The sequence below is a fragment of the Perognathus longimembris genome, chromosome 2 (genome assembly GCF_023159225.1).
Source record: "Perognathus longimembris pacificus isolate PPM17 chromosome 2, ASM2315922v1, whole genome shotgun sequence".
NCBI classification, from domain to species: Eukaryota; Metazoa; Chordata; class Mammalia; order Rodentia; family Heteromyidae; genus Perognathus; species Perognathus longimembris.
Genome location: NC_063162.1, coordinates 11,531,934 through 11,548,007, shown reverse-complemented (window position 1 = coordinate 11,548,007; position 16,074 = coordinate 11,531,934). Strand labels below are relative to the sequence as shown.

At 43.6% G+C, this 16,074-nt stretch overlaps 1 protein-coding gene across 4 annotated transcripts in view; it reads right to left on the bottom strand.

Moving 5' to 3' along the window:
- Gfra1 (GDNF family receptor alpha 1) overlaps positions 1–16,074 on the bottom strand; it is a 193,563-nt gene that overhangs the window by 121,428 nt on the left and 56,061 nt on the right. The gene's annotated exons all lie outside the window — the stretch shown is intronic.

Below are 16,074 nucleotides of genomic sequence, written 5' to 3'. Positions count from 1 at the left end.
CTCAAGGCCTGGTATTTTCTGTGATCAGAGCAATGTGAACTAACCTAACAGGTTCTAGTTAAAGAGAGATGGCTGGGAGATGCCGAGTCCAAATAAAGCCTTTCTTCTGTTTTTGTTTTTGATTTTTTTTTTTATTTCACCAAGATCTAAGGCACAAGTGGCTTTCTTAGTGGTCTGAGGCCTTTTACCTGCCTTAATAGAGACGCCCTTGCTTGACAGGCACCCCGTCCCTTTCCCCCATAGGCTAGGAGCATCTATCTTAATGTAGACAAATAAATCCTTAGTGCCACTTAGGTTTGCAGGTTGGGTGACTACAGGTGTTCAGCTGAGGCTCCTAACTTGCAGAAAGGGCATTGGGTAGGCTTCCCAGACTGTCACCCCGGGCCCCCAAATGTCAAGGGCATTCTATAGAGATGCCACCTGCAACTCAAGAGTCATGACTAACCACTGAACACCTAGCTAAGATAATTCTCCCCACAGGCCCACATCCATTCCAAATCCTCTCAGAATGCCTTGTGCTCTAGAAGGCGGGAACAAATCATCCAACGCAAACACAGAGCTGGCTTTGCTTAGGGACAGAAGCCAAGAGCAGGGGATAGGAAAGGTGGTCCCTGTGCACCTTTGCCTCACTGACAGTCTTCTCTTTCAAAGTGGAGCAGGTCCTGTTCCTCTATCTGGCAACACCCTGAGCACAGTCACTCAGAAGCACAGTTCAGGAAAAGGCAGGTGTGTGCCAACATGAGGCTGGTCCCCTCCCACTTCCCATCCTCCAGTGCAAAAAGATCGAAACTAGCCGTACCAGGCAGGAGCTCTAGGGGCTAGAAAGAAACAAGGATTAGGCAATGCTTCCTCCTCTGTGCCAACAAAGCATGGGGAAACTGAGGCAGGGAGTGCATTTTCTATGCTGACGCTGCCTTTGACGAGGTCAAGAGAAGGCAGAGCAGCTGCCATCTGGGAATCCAAACCCCACTGCTCTGTTCTCCCCTTGCTCCACTGCCCCACAGGCCCCTCCACTCAGGCCAACCCCCCTGACAAAGCACTGTTCATCCGTCAAGGTGGGGAGCCATCTTTGTGAGGCTAATTTTCAAGAGTTACTAACACAGCTTGGGAAAAATGGAAGCCAAGGAGATTCAGGATTACAAAATAAAAATAGATTTTTTTTATTTTTTGAGGCATTTTAAGAGCAATTATACTGCTGCAGTCATAACAGCCACTTGTACAAACAGCAGGTTGAAGAAGTACAAAAGGCCCCTACCACCTCCACACCCACTCCAGGGGCGATTAAAGTTTGGGGAGGGAAAGGAAATAGAAAGGATTTTTTTTTTAACTTTGGGGTTGTTTTGTTGTTGTTGTTGTTAGTTGATTCTTAAAAATCTATTAATATATCTTTACCGTTCAAAGGAAAATAAAACCAAACACACTTTGAGGAGATGAAATGGAAAAAACACCTGTATGTTGGGAATAACAAATGAAGGGTCTCATTGAGTCTCAAGTTCACAGAATTGTCAACATGCCTTACCATCACTCACATCTGTTTTATACTTCCCATTGTAGCTAGCAGAGAAGGGTTGATGTCCTAAGAGACACAAATCCTGCTACAACAGGAAAATTCTGTGTCCTGTGACGCAAGCAGGCAGGCAGGCAATATCTAAGCCAAGCCCGGTATTGGTTCTCACATCTGGACCTGCTTTCAGACCCTGCCTCTCGCTTCCATGGCCTTGTTCCCAGGCCACATTGAGAGTCGACATTCTATAAAAAGAAGGCTTATTCTAAAGCCTTAAATGAGAAGTTGCAAGATGACTGGCCAATTACTATTAATCTTCTGTCTCTCAACCTGATGCATATGCCCAAAGTAGTTTCTAAATATTCCAGTGGATTTCTTTTGCTATTTACAAATTGGGTCTGTGAGGTAAATCGATGTTGCCAAAGTTGACTGATAAATGAGAACAGAACATCTAAAAATAACACCGTGAATACTTTCCCACCAGACAATCAAGCAAACAGAACCATTCCCAGTGACTCAGTCCTGACCCAGATCACCTTTCTGGGTCTGTAATGCACCCCTCACTACAAACAAATGTAGTAAACACTCTGTGGTCAGTTCAAATGTTTGGCACAAGCTGGGCACTAGTGCCTCATGCTCATAATCCCTGCTACTCAGGAGGCTGAGATCTAAGCCTCACAGTTAGAAAACAGCCTGGGCAGGAAAGTCCATGAGATTCTTTTTTTTTTTTTTTTTTTTGGCCAGTCCTGGGCCTTGGACTCAGGGCCTAAGCACTATCCCTGGCTTCTTCCCACTCAAGGCTAGCACTCTGCCACCTGAGCCACAGCGCCCCTTCTGGCCGTTTTCCATATAGGTGGTGCTGGGGAATCGAACCGAGAGCTTCATGTGTAGGAGGCAAGCACTCTTGCCACTAGGCCATATTCCCAGCCCCTGAGATTCTTATCTTCAATAAACTACTCAGAAAAGGCAAGAAGTAGCACTGTGTCTCAAGTGGTAGAGTGCTAGTCTTGAGCAAAAAAAGCTCAGGGACAGGGCCCCCAGAGTTCAAGACACAGGACTGGTACCAAATACACACACACACACACACACACACACACACACACACACACAAATAAATAAATAAATAAATAAATATTTTGGCACAGTTTGTTTGTAGCATTACATGAAAGTATAAAACATTTATCTGGATCAATAGTTGAGTTTCCAAGCTGAGCACTAGCGGTTAACATCCATAATTCCAGCTATTCCAGGGGCTGAGATCTGAGGACTATAGTTCAAAGCCAGCCTGGACAGAAAAGTCCATGAGTCTCTTAGTTCTAATTAATGACCATAAATCTGAAAGTGGAAAAGCACCAGACTGGATAAAAAAAAGGCTAAGTGACAGCATGTAGGCCCTCAGTTCAATCACCAACACAGCTCCGAAAAAATAGAGTTGAGTTGATGAAAAAACTATTCTGGTTCATATATACTTATGCTTCATTCATGGGTCATGAATGCTTAAGAATTAGTACAGAAATAACATTTTTTCCTAATAATTCAAACCTCACACATAGCAGAGCATCAAAAACTGTTATGTGCCTGACTTAGCTACCTCAGCATTTAGGGGCATTGTTGAGCTCCTGGGTAAGCTCTTTTCATCCTGCCTATTAAGATCTTCATCTTAACTCACTATACAGATTGAGAAACATTTCTGAACTTTCTCATTCATTATAGCTGATGACCAAACTCCGGCTGTATAGACTAAGGAAAGTAGAAGTCATACAAAGAATGAGAAATATGTTCTTATTCTTTTTTTCAAACAACCAGATACTAAAAGTGTTCTAATTGGACGAAACTATTCAGCTTAGTCTTTATCATGCTATGATAGCAGCCATAAATAATATGTGAATGAACAGGTTTGACTGTATTCCAATAAAACTTTATTTTTTAAAAAGAGCAACCAGCCTGTAGGCCGCTCCGTTTCACTAAAGCAATGCTTTCTTTTTCCTACGTGTCTAAGTTTAGACAACACCTCCCTCAACAGGCTCTTCTTCACCACCTTTCTGATGAACTCGTCTCTACTTTAAATCACCCAATTAATTTAGTTCTATCTCTTTTGTCATGATTTCACAACCAGACTTTAGACACATAGCAAATTAGGCAGATTGCTAATTTTGAACCCTTCAAATTGACCGCTTCTAAATATTTGCTTAACGTTCTTGTTAAGACTGATAGCTATGTCAGGGACAGAAAGAGGAATCTACGGTGGGGATCTCCTATGCAATTCCCAGCAATTCAGTTCAGGCCCAAACTTGCAAACTCCATACACAGAAAACTAAGCCACACATTTAGTGAATCTGTAAGACAGGAGTGATCCTGCATAGCCATGGTCCCAGCTCCTCAGGAGGTAGAAGTAGAAGAATTGCAGTTTGAGGCCAGCCTGACCTGTTAGCTCATGGCTATCTGAAAGACAAACTAAAAGCTCAATTGCAAAGCAGCAGGGGGATACAGTGGTTGAGGAGAGTTAGTGACTAGTTAAGGAGGAAAGATACAGTAAAGAAAGACACAAGATAAGACTATTTGATGAGCTGGTGGAGAGGTGGTTGAAAGTCATCATCTTACAGAACTAGACTGTACAGACTGAGTCTCCATGTGGAGGTTCCATTCCTTCTTCTGCAGGCATCTAAAGAGCCCTCCTTAAAGGCACAGTGGCAAGCTACACATTCTGAATGCCAGCCAATGTGGTATGAATCGTCTACTGGGCATCTTCACTTTTCCTTGATCTTAGGACTAAACTTTAGTGCCAGAGGAAAACCAGAAAAGTCAAGGTTCAGGTATCAAGATTTAAGATATTGCGGATCCTCACAAACATTGAAGTTGTGACCAGAGAGCTTAACAGAACACTGACATGTGCTTTCAAAGTGGCAAGCACTTTTGCAAATTCTACAGCGAGATTTCTTTTTCTTTACAACTGCTCCTACTGTCAGGCTATTGGCTATCCATCTATCCATCTACACAGGAAGAGTAGTAGTGAGGAGGTGACTGTGTAATGAACAGCAGCCAACTACTGGAAGAATATTCTGGGCCCCTGAGATACAAGAAGATGACCCAGGCCAAGTGGAGGTCTGTGAAAAGCACCAGGTGCAGGACAGGGAGAAGGAACTGGAAGAAGGGCAGATGTGAGAGTAACACGTGGCTGAGGCCTGACCCTGCAAACAGATGTGAGATTTGAATGTGGTAAGAGATCCTAGGAACTAGGCTCTATTAACTTTAGTCTCCACAAGGGCAAACGAACTGCACTTGTAATCCATCCACCAAAGAGAGGGGGTCGTCCAAGCCCAGGAAGTCCCAAACCACAGCAGGCCTCTGATCAGAGAGTGCATTAATTTATAGGCTTCCCCCACATACCATACAGGTGGTTTCCGGATGCAGGATATTACCTTTCAGCTGCTAGAGGCCCCTAACCTCCAGGCTGCCCCAAAATGTTTCCTTGGGTTTGGATAAGCCTCAGATAAGGAGCTGAACTTTTGCAGGTTTGTGAGAAGTGCACCTGCAATCCTTCAGAGATTCGCTCATCGGGAACCTTAATCCATCTCAAATAAAACCCAAGCAGTATACAGTCATGTTCCTCCCACCCCCAGCATGGTTGTTTAATGAGGAAGGAGAACAGCTTTGTGTGTTCTCTAAAAGCCTCCTCTGTTTATACTACACCCATGGACGTAATTTCCGAGATTTACATTTTAATTCTTTAAGATATTCAGGAGGTAAATAGAGAGGTCCTTTCCTGCAAACCCACTTGCTTTGTCTTTGTTTCTTTCTCCTGTCAAACTCCATCTGACTTCCTTCTCCATGCTCCTAAGGATTTCCTCTCTATCTTCTAGACCCAGACTTCTCTCAGTCCTGCCCAGTTCTCCATGAACACATGCCACCTTTGGACCACCCAGGTTAGGTTTTCATCTACAGTGGTTGAATAGTGTTCCCCCAAAACTCATATCAACCCAGAACCCCAGAGAATAAATAGAGCCTTTGTAGATAAAGTGTCACAATATAGTTGACTCTAAATTCAAAATGACCACACAAAGATATGCAGAGGGAAAGGCTATGTGATGGCTGGAGACATGGAAACGATGCAGCTACAAGCCAGCACTGCAGGCAACCACCAGAAGCTAGCAAAGGGCAAAGAAACAAGGAAATTCCCGTCTCTAGAGCCTTTAGTGAGAGTATGTGGATAATCTCCAGAACTGGAAAAAAAAAATTGATCGTATTAAGCCAGGCTCTGCAGCCTGCTCTGAAGCCATCTCACACATTCTGGTCCCTAAATCTCTCAGAGGTTCTAAAGTTGCACCCCGGGCCTGTCCTCTTCTTCCAGAGTTTCACCTCTGGCTGGCCTGTCTGTATGGCTACAGGGCCCATATACTCTCTATTTACATGAAGAACCCTAACAACAATCTTTCTTTTTCAAACATGAAGTATAGTTCAATGAATTTTATAATGGACATTCATATACTTACTGCCTACTGGTAGTGTAGTGTACTTGCTTTATCACATATTTCTCCATCTGTACACCCCTCTATCCATCCATCCACCAATGCATCTTATTTCTTTTGGATGTGTTCTGAAACAGATCGTGTGTGTGAGTGCACTTGCCCCTTTAGTGAACACATAATTCACTAGACACTATTTTTACTTACAGTCTTTTTTCCCTTTCCTTGTTAAGGTGAAATTTACAAAATGTGATGTGTACAAATCCTAAGTATATTTTCCGAGTTTTGAATGCTTCTAACCGTATGGCTCAAACCCTATAAAACAGAAATTATTATCATCAGCCCAGAAGGTTTCTACTTGCCTCTACCAAGTCCACTTCTGGTCTCATTTCCCCAGAAGCAACCAATATGGCTGGAGATTTTGTATCATAGATTAGCATTTGTTTATTTCCTAACTTATTTATTTATTCTATGGTACTGGGGTTTGAATTCAAGCTTTTGTACTTGTTAAGGCAGGTATGAGATGACGTGAGCCATGCCCTCACATCTTTTCACTCTGGTTATTTCTGAGGTGAGGGTCTCACTTCCTGCCTGGGCCAACCTGAACCATGATCCTCCTGTTTTCACTTCCTGTTGTAGCTGGGTTGATAGGCACATGCTACCATGCCCATATAGATATGGGAGTCTCAGAAACGGTTTTTGCCTGGGCTGGTCTAGAACTATGAGTCTCCCCAATCTTAGCTTCCCTCAGAGTGGGCATGATAGGTATATACCACCACACCCAATTACTAGTTGAGATGCTATCACTAGCTTTTTGCCCAAGTTTGTCTTGAGCTGGCTCAAGACTCAGTCCTCCTAAGTAATGAAGTAGAAACCATCGTTGTCATCAGCCACTCACCATTCAACATGGACTCTTTTGTGGTGTGTACAGCGCATGCTATTTCTCTGCTCAACAAGCTGCAGTGGCATGCTGGTGGTTCTGAGAGCAAATCTAAATTCTACTGCCTTGATTTCAAAGTAAACAAGAAACTCATTGCTCAAATGATCTAAAATATTCAATATTGATGGGCTGCAATTTCATCAGTTCAGGAACATAACACTCACTTCTGATGATTAGCAATGGTAACAGTTTGTAGCCCTTGAGTAACAATAGAAGCAATAAAATGAGTAAGAAATAATGGGGAAACTCAATAGCCAATATTAATCATTTAGTATACGAAATCCTTTTAGTCTTACTGGAAGTGCTTAGGGACATAAGAAAACAAAGATGATTTTCAGAAAAATAAACAAGTTGTGAAGACTCTTAATGGGCCCAACTTGCAGTCTAATTCACTGCCCTAGGAACATTCCATAAGGCGCTGTGCATATCTCTGTCTCCATCTGCATTCAGACTGTCCACCCCTGTCCCACTCACCCCCAGGTCAGATCTTCCCTTGTCCTACCCATTCAGACCTTCTGCTTCCTTTAACCATCTCCCAAAACCACTGTTTCAGCAGGCCTTTGCTATCCACAGACGAGCCATCCTGCATGACCCCCTGCAGGACTGGACATGACTAGCACTAGCCCATCTTGGGTCTCTGGCAAAATCTTGGAAGGCAGGGCAGTGAACACTCAGTCTCCTGGGCCCCTGTTTATACCTTGCACCTACAGGAGCAGGTAAACACTTGCAGACTCACTGTAGATCCAAACATAACTCATCCCTACCACCACACACAGAAAAAGCATTGAGAAAACAAAATGGAGGAAGAGTTTTGAACTCAAGGAGCAGACACAACGATCATCAATATGACTTTCCATTGCACTGTCAGCTTTGTGCAGCAACTTTATGAAAGGACCTAGAATGTCAGATCGAAATATAAGACATGTGTGCATGGGCATGGGCATGGACACAGCCACCACGACTGCACACTAAACACCAATTCCCGTGCACTTTGTGAGCTTCTCCACTGTTATTAATTCAGTATCTACAAGGCACTACATTTAGTGCCAGATATTCAAAATAAAAGGTGTTGACCCCCTTCTGTAGAGGAGCTCACTATGGCATGAAAAGCTGGCTGCTCAAACGGATCAGAATGAGAGCATGGAAGAGGGGCCAATGAGCAAGGGGAGGCAACAGGCAGGGACAGAGTTGAAGCCAGAGCTCCAGGTCTCACCTCAGGGAGTCACAGGCAACCTACCTAGCAGAGACGATGTTTGGAAGGGAAAGTAGGAGTGGCAGTTTATCTGGAAGGGAAGCAGGAGCCACTCTCTCAATAATTTCTAGGTAAAATGGAACAATGGCTGGGAGTATTGTACTAAGAAGATAATAGAGGATTGTGAAAATGAGAAGAGATTTCCCATACACACTGGAAGGCAAGCACCCATGGCTGGACTGTGTTGGCAGAGCCTATTTGTTTGAGGCTTCAGAATAGGACAAGGGGTACTAGCAGCATGCAAAAAAAAGTAGGGTCATCCCAGTACAGTTTTATGAGGCTGGCAAAGGGAGATAAAGAAGGGGTGCTAGAAACAAAGGTGCTGTCACAATTCAATGAGGTCTGCCAGTGTCCCATGAATGACATTTGTCAATGAGCGCCTGTATGCTACCCTCCACAGGGAAGCATGTGGCATCAGATTCACTGCCAAGTATAAAGAACACGTGATCAACTTGAAAACGGTTGCTCAAAACATTAGTTCAACTACAGACGAGACGTGTGTATGAACCAACCATCATTGTTCAGAATGGCCTACTGAATCTAGAAAACCAAACTCCAAAAATAATGGAAGTGACATTCATTGGCTTCAAAAGTCTAGGCAAGGAGCTAGGGATATGGCCTAGTGGCAAGAGTGCTCGCCTCCTATACATGAAGCCCTGGGTTCAATTCCCCAGCACCACATATACAGAAAATGGCCAGAAGTGGCGCTGTGGCTCAAGTGGCAGAGTGCTAGCCTTGAGCAAAAGGAATCCAGGGACAGTGCTCAGGCCCTGAGTCCAAGCCCCAGGACTGGCAAAAAAAAAAAAAAAAAAAGAGTCCAGACAACACCTACTCCCTGACTGTAGGGCTGGAGGGCAGCAGGCACAACGGAGAGAGGAAAGAGCTAAAAAGCTGGAACCACCTGCTTCCCCAGGCGCTCCACCTGCGAGCAGAATGCAGATGTCACAATGGGTCTGCAACTCAGAGCAGGCTGTGCATGTACATGGACACCAGGCAAGGAACCTAAGGAAAGGAGCTGATGAGTATGTTGTGGCCCAAGCAGATAAACATGTCCCACCATGCAGATATACAATTCCTCCTGTCTGAGTTTTCAAACAAAGCATCCCAAACCTTCATCATGTGTCCCCAGGGAAGTGTGAAGACTGAAGAATGGCTCTATCATGGTCCCTACGGAGGATCCATCAATCTAAGGAATGGACAGCACTCAAGGGCTGGGATACTATGAACAAGTCAGGTGGCTTGCCCTTGGTTTGCACAGGCAATAAGACTCAGAAACAAGAGCCCGAGCGACTGGCTTCTGCACTGAGAAGCCCGCAAAGCCAGGCAGGACTGCTTGAGGGGTCCTGAGAATGGGCCTGCTGGGTCAGACAGTCTGGTTGGAAGCAGAGTCGTGTGCTTGGTCAATGTATTCTTCTGCATCCAGGTAGTCATGCTGAGCCTTAAGATAATCTGGGATTCTCTACCATGGGTGTAGATGAGTTGGGCCACCAAATTGAAGAACACGAAGCCACATATTACTTAGGTTCAAATTCCAGCCTAAGTGTCTCACGGAGGAATGACAATTTCCCAATAAGCAAGAGAGGTTGGGATGATCCATGTGGTAAAGGATTAGAATTAGACATCAGTAGAAATCATGTTGAATTTAATCCAGGTATACCTGGTTCTGTATAATAAATTGACAGGTGTATGCACAGGTCAGTATATGCATCTGTATTTATTAAATGACACCTCCTCTCTGAATAACAACAAGCAGCACAAGCACTCAAACTTTGGTTCCAAAGAGACCGAGACTCTGTGAAGAAATGATTGATCAGGTTTGGAGTGAGCAAGACACCTCTGAGCGTCTCCTGGTACTGTAACATAGTATTTAAGTACTCAAAGTATAGTTCTGATATGTTGTGCGCCAAAGAGCCCCCAGTCACCAAAGCAAATGGTGGGACAAAGAGCGAACCAATTCAACAGTGATACTCACTAGACACTGTATTGGAAATTAACTTTACAACTTGAGGGGAGGGGAGGGAGGGAACAGAAGAAAATGAGGGAGGAGGTAACACTGTTCAAAAAGAGATGTACTGATTACCTTATTTATGTAACTATAATAACCCCTCTGTATATCACCTTTACAATAAAATTTAAATTTAAAAATAATTTATTAATTAACTTTAAAAAGAAAATGAGTAAGTATTATTGGGTAATAATCTAAAGTATAAAATAAAAAAAATCCACAAATCCATATTGGTTGCCACTCTGAATATTTTTATAAATATATCCTAACATAACAAGTTATTATAAATATATAAAAGTAATGAATCAATTATTTAAAAAATAGACAGATATTCAATACAGAAGAATATTTTTGACATATATTCTACCCATCCATGAATTGGATAGAAGTCTCCACTCCTTAAAGGTGGGCTGTGCATAGTAGAAAGTATCTACTTAAACTACGGGTTTCTACCTGTCTGTCTGCCTGTCTGCCTCTCCCTGCCCCCCACTTCTCCTCTCTTTTTTCTCTCTTTCACTCCTTTCTCTCTTTACCTCTCTTCCCCTCTCCTCTCCTCCCTCTTCATCTCCTCCCTCTTTATCCCTTTCCTGCACATGCACGTGCACGTGCACAACACGTACAAGCACGCACGCGCGTGCGCATACACACACACACACAGTGAATCTATGTAAAATTAAGTGGCGATATTATTTCACTTTGTGCTGGGAAAATGAATGCATTTCCTACGTGGTACAGAATATTCTACTGATTCCAGACAGATTAAGGAGCTGATACACAGGCACAGTTCACATTAGAATACAGGACCTGAGCCCAGGGAGTCTGCCACTTCCCACCACTTTAGCACTAAGCACCCCCACATACATTTGCCAGTTACCCATCATATATAACAACTTGCGATGCTTGCCTGGAAAATGGTGACAACAGACTTAATTCATCCAACCAAATCCCACATTCATAAAGAAAACAATATTTCATAATGTAAAACATTACCAGGGGGACCATAATTCATGGCTAAGGGGTCAGAGCTTTCTTTGTAATAGATGGGCTTTCTGAAGTGGCTGGGAAAACCTAAGATCCAATCCCAGCAGTTTGACCAATACATATGAAATATGCAAAAGAGGTCAAGTCAAGCTCATTATAAATGGTAGTGGTCCCTTGTTGCCACCAGCCCACCTCAACAATTAACAAGCTCGGTTCAGCTGCCAGAAAGCACACTATGATTTATTATTCTCTTCAAATTAATAAAGGCAGTGCCACCCACCAACCACCGTAAATTCCAGCATGCATTCAGGAGAGAAAGAGCCAATGTTTCTAGAGGACTATGTGAGTAGGCTATATACTTCAGTAACCACATTCTTCAACCCTACTGCTCAGCCATTAAGGGAAGCCTCTGCTTTTACGCAGGTCCTCTAAAGAATAGCCTGACACTATACAAGCTATGAACTCAGATCCACTTGCAACTTCTCAAGAGAAAGCATGGGCAGGCAACCAACAATGCTGGCTCTCTCCAACTCCCCCATTCTTCAGATGAGAAAACAGAGAGCAAATCAACTGCCCCAAGACACAAAGACAGAAAAATCTACCGGTTGCAAAACTGAGGTGATATAAGCAAGGACCATTGATTTGAGACCTTTTTGGTTTCTGATACATTTTAGCTCATTTAAGCTTTAGTTAAAAGCTCCAACTGAAAGATTTACATACAACTTGCTGACTGGCTTCTTTGCAAAATCTTGGATATCTGTCAACTATAGAGACAAATTTTTCCTCCAGTAACATTGCATTTTACTGTTGCAAAATGTACATGCAAATGTTAAATTTCACACCAATAGTACTGAATAGTTAACTAATATACTATTAATACTGACCTAATATCTCTCTGTTCTTCTGTCTTTCTCTCCTCTCTGCCTCCAAATTTTTGTTCAATGCTTAGAGCTGAGAAAAGCAAATGGGAATGAGGTCCTTAAGGACCACAGTGCTATAGACAATATTTTGCCAGAGGTCTTCAAGACCTGGAACTTTGTTATTCTTTCTCTACATCATACTCAGCTAAGAAAGAGAGAGAGAGAGAGAGACAGAGAGAGAGAGAGAGTTATGCATTCTATCTCACATATAGCTATCCCTTTGTTTCTTTGAGAGTGGGCTCCAGGATTCCTTTAGAATGCAAAATCGGTGGATATCCACGTCCCTTATATAAAATGGCATAATCTCAACATATATTCTATGCACATCCTTCGGCATTCTTGAAATCATCTTTAGTTGGTTTACAATAATACAGCACCTACATGCTATATAAATATTTGTTACAACAAATTGTTTTGGGGGAAATGACAAGAAAATAAGTCTGCCAATGTTCAGGAGTAGATGCAGATTGCCCATCTGTGGTTGGTTGAATCCATGAATATGGAGCCACAGATACAGAGGTCCATATGCAATGTCTATATTCGTTGGAGAAAAGAACCTACATGTGGCATGTAATACAAACAATGCATACAGGTGTGTGTGTGTGTGTGGTGTGTGTATGTTTGTGTGTGTCTGTGTATGCTGCAGAAAAGTTGGTTTTTAAAACCTGAAGGCATATTTTTAAACCTAAAGAATATTTTAATGATGTCCTTAAAGACCAAGACTTGCCAGTCTTAAGGAAAGGAGGTGTGAGCCATTGGCAAGAGGCCATCCATGAGCAAAGTAAGCAGAAAGCCAGCACTCAGCAGAAGCAAGCTGGCTGGGAAGGGCAGCTGGATCCCCAGTCTAGGAAAGCAGAGATGTATGAAGGGCAGTGAGTTAGTCCACTGGACACACAGACCTGGTTCTGATTTCAGTGTTCACTCCCTGCTCTAAGGCATTCTCACAGCAGCCTGAAGGGTCATTTTCCCCACTCTTCTTGGAAAAGCCATCACCTGTTTCCTTTCCCTGCTCTCCAGTGCCTGTCACTCATTCCACACAGAGCTCTCCTCTTCCCAGCGAGTCACGTCTTCATGCCTCTGAGCCTGGACTACTGTGCTCTCCTGCCCAATGGGCTTTTCCCTTGTGAGCTCCTAACCATTCTTCTAGAGCTTCAAAGAACTGAGCTGCCTATCTTTCATGGTCTGGCCACACCACTTAAATGAAGCAGCTTTCTTAGCCACTAGCACATCACCCAGAGACCATGTCTTTTTTTTTTTAACCCTCTCTCAATTTCCCTTGTTTAATTATTTTTGCATGCTTGGCTACCAAATGGCCCCCACTTTCAGTTGTAAGTTCGAGAATTGGGCTTTGTTGTCTTTTTCACGCCCCTCTAACCACCTATGAAAACCAGGTCCAGAAAGGACCTGGCACTTGTTTAGCAGCTGGAAAATAAATATGTGTATCCAGTTGTGAGGTCCTGTAAATCACCCAAACAGAAGGAGAAATCTCTCCATTAACAAGATTCCAGCTCCTGGTAAGAACTGGAAAGAGGGACAGAGTCTTTCAGGGACTATAGTTGACAGTGCAGAGAGAATTAACTCAATGGTGAAATCTTTATACGATACCCACTTAGGCTTTAAAACGCTCCACTGAGTGATAGCGCTCTCATTTCCAAGCCACTCACTCGGTTTCTGTTCAATTTCAGAATCAAGGCTGAGTCTACGGACAAGCATTCAACCACAGTGCTTCAGTGACTTGCAACGAGGTGCGTGAGCTGGGCCAAGCGCACGTGGGCAACATTGTAGTCCTGACTTCATTAGTAAAACATTGGTATAACAGCGTTCCTTAACTCAAGATACTGCAAATAGAGCACGTGATTCTGTGAAGAGTGACTGTATAGCACTTCGGAACTTCTGAGAGCTACCCAATGGCTCGAGAGCTCTGAAACTAACGGGGAATGTGGGTCAATTAAAGCTACTTGAAAATGGAGTCCTGTGGCTCTAGAACTCCTATTTAGAAAAGGCCCAGCTGCAGGCCCACTGGTCCTTGACCATCCTCAGCCCCTGTGGTGTAAGCACCAGAGCAAGTGGCATTTATAGATGAAAGGGGAAAAAAAAAAAGCCCCAACAAAACAAGCTTACAATACCGCAGAGGCAAAGTAGCAACACACTCCCACGTGTCTGTACCACAGATACAGCAGAGAAATACACAGCCGTCTGCTGTGCTGTCACCCACTGTAACAAGATTGATCTGTAGTGAAATAAAAGATAATGCAATCCAGAGGAAATAACTTCTGTTTCCTCGGAGAATGTCTGATGTTGTCAGCTGCGAGCCTGCTTCTCTCGCTTGCCTGCCACGATACACAGCAGCACCAGCCTGCAGGCACTGCTCTGGGCAGACAGGCCTCTCCAGCTCACTGCCATCAACACACCGGAAACAGCGCCTCCCCTCTGCCTGCCAACCCTTAGCCCCGCCAAAGCAAGCAGAGCCTGGGGCTCTCAGGGAGTTTCCAGGAGGGCAGGGCCATCGTGAGCTGCCATGACAGAGATGGGACACAGAAAATGACCCAGGTAGCCTTTATTCATCGCAAGTCCCCTAGTTTTTGCTTGTTTAAACACCTAACATCATCCATCATATTCCTATTTTCAGGTCCATGGTAGGAGAATTCTGATAGTTTGGACCATGGAAGAACTTGAGTTATCAGATTCTGTCTATGAGATGCAGGATATGCCCTCTTCGTCTTGTGTGACTGTCACTTGACAGAACATTGCACAGAGCATTCTTTGCCAAGGCAGAACAGCCAGAAATGAAGGTAAGGAGAATGTACCAAATGAGCAACTACTGGCCATCATTTCTGAAATGTGTCTCCATACAAAATGGTCCTCTAAGGCCAGGACATTCACAAAAGCAAGTTCAGTTCCCTCTATTCATAATCCTAGTAATATCTTGAAGGGAGCTGCCACCCACCATTACACAGAGCCACGGGTAGCTATTGGCTTCCATCTCTGGCAGATGCTATTAAGTCTCAATAGCCAGTGATTTGTAGATGATTATAACTTTTGCTCTGAATATCATTGCTACTGACAGGCAAATCCCATCAATCAGATGGCAAGACCGATGAAGGAGCGAGGCAAGCTTGACACAGGCAGCCATAAGGCATTTTTAATACTAATTATGGCCCCTAGGACGTTCACTACGTTGTCTAGAAATTCAGGCCTGATATAATAATGCTTCTCTTCTTAACCCTTCACCAGGAGCCATCAGAACATGTGTTCTAGAAAGACTTCCCCGATTCAAGCACGTTGTGTTTTAAGGAAAGAAATATAATTCAGCATTGGGTGTTTGTATTTTAGTTTAGTTTATAGGAGGAAAAATAGTCTCGTCCCAGAGTGGTTCACTGAACCCCCAGTTTGTCAAGGAAGAGAACTACCAGGGCACGAGGCCTGACAGCGGCACGTTTATTGCACCAACAGTCCCGGCACCTTTTCAATTTTGCTCTTCTCTTAGTCTCTAGCCAAATGGAACTTATTACTTATAGCTTGTTGGGATTTATGAATTATTTATAAAAGTAGGTCTATGACTCCAGACTTTTAAAAAGACCGCACAACAGAGCCCTCATTGTTATCCACAACTGTATTTCTATCAGAGAGCAGATCGTCTCTGTAACACGCGCGCTGCATGTGTGGGGTGAAATGGCAGTTATGAAAATATCAAGCCTATAAGAGTATTTGGGAGTTATTTATGGAATGCCTGGGTATATTTTTAAGCTATTTTATTCTAAGCCAGCTTTGGGTTCTGGGAAGAGGCAGCCAGTGTATGCCCTAAATGTATTTCCCAGCTTGAATACAAACAGTGAAGACCTGACATGTCTACCCAGTAGTTTTAAGCTAGGATGAAAAGGCAGTCTCCCCATCATACGTGTCAAGAAGGTTTGATGAAGCTGTGACCCAGGATTCTGATGGGGGCAGGGGGGCAGGGCAGGGAACATATCCTCAGTGGAATCTAAAACCCGGACTGGAAGACACCATG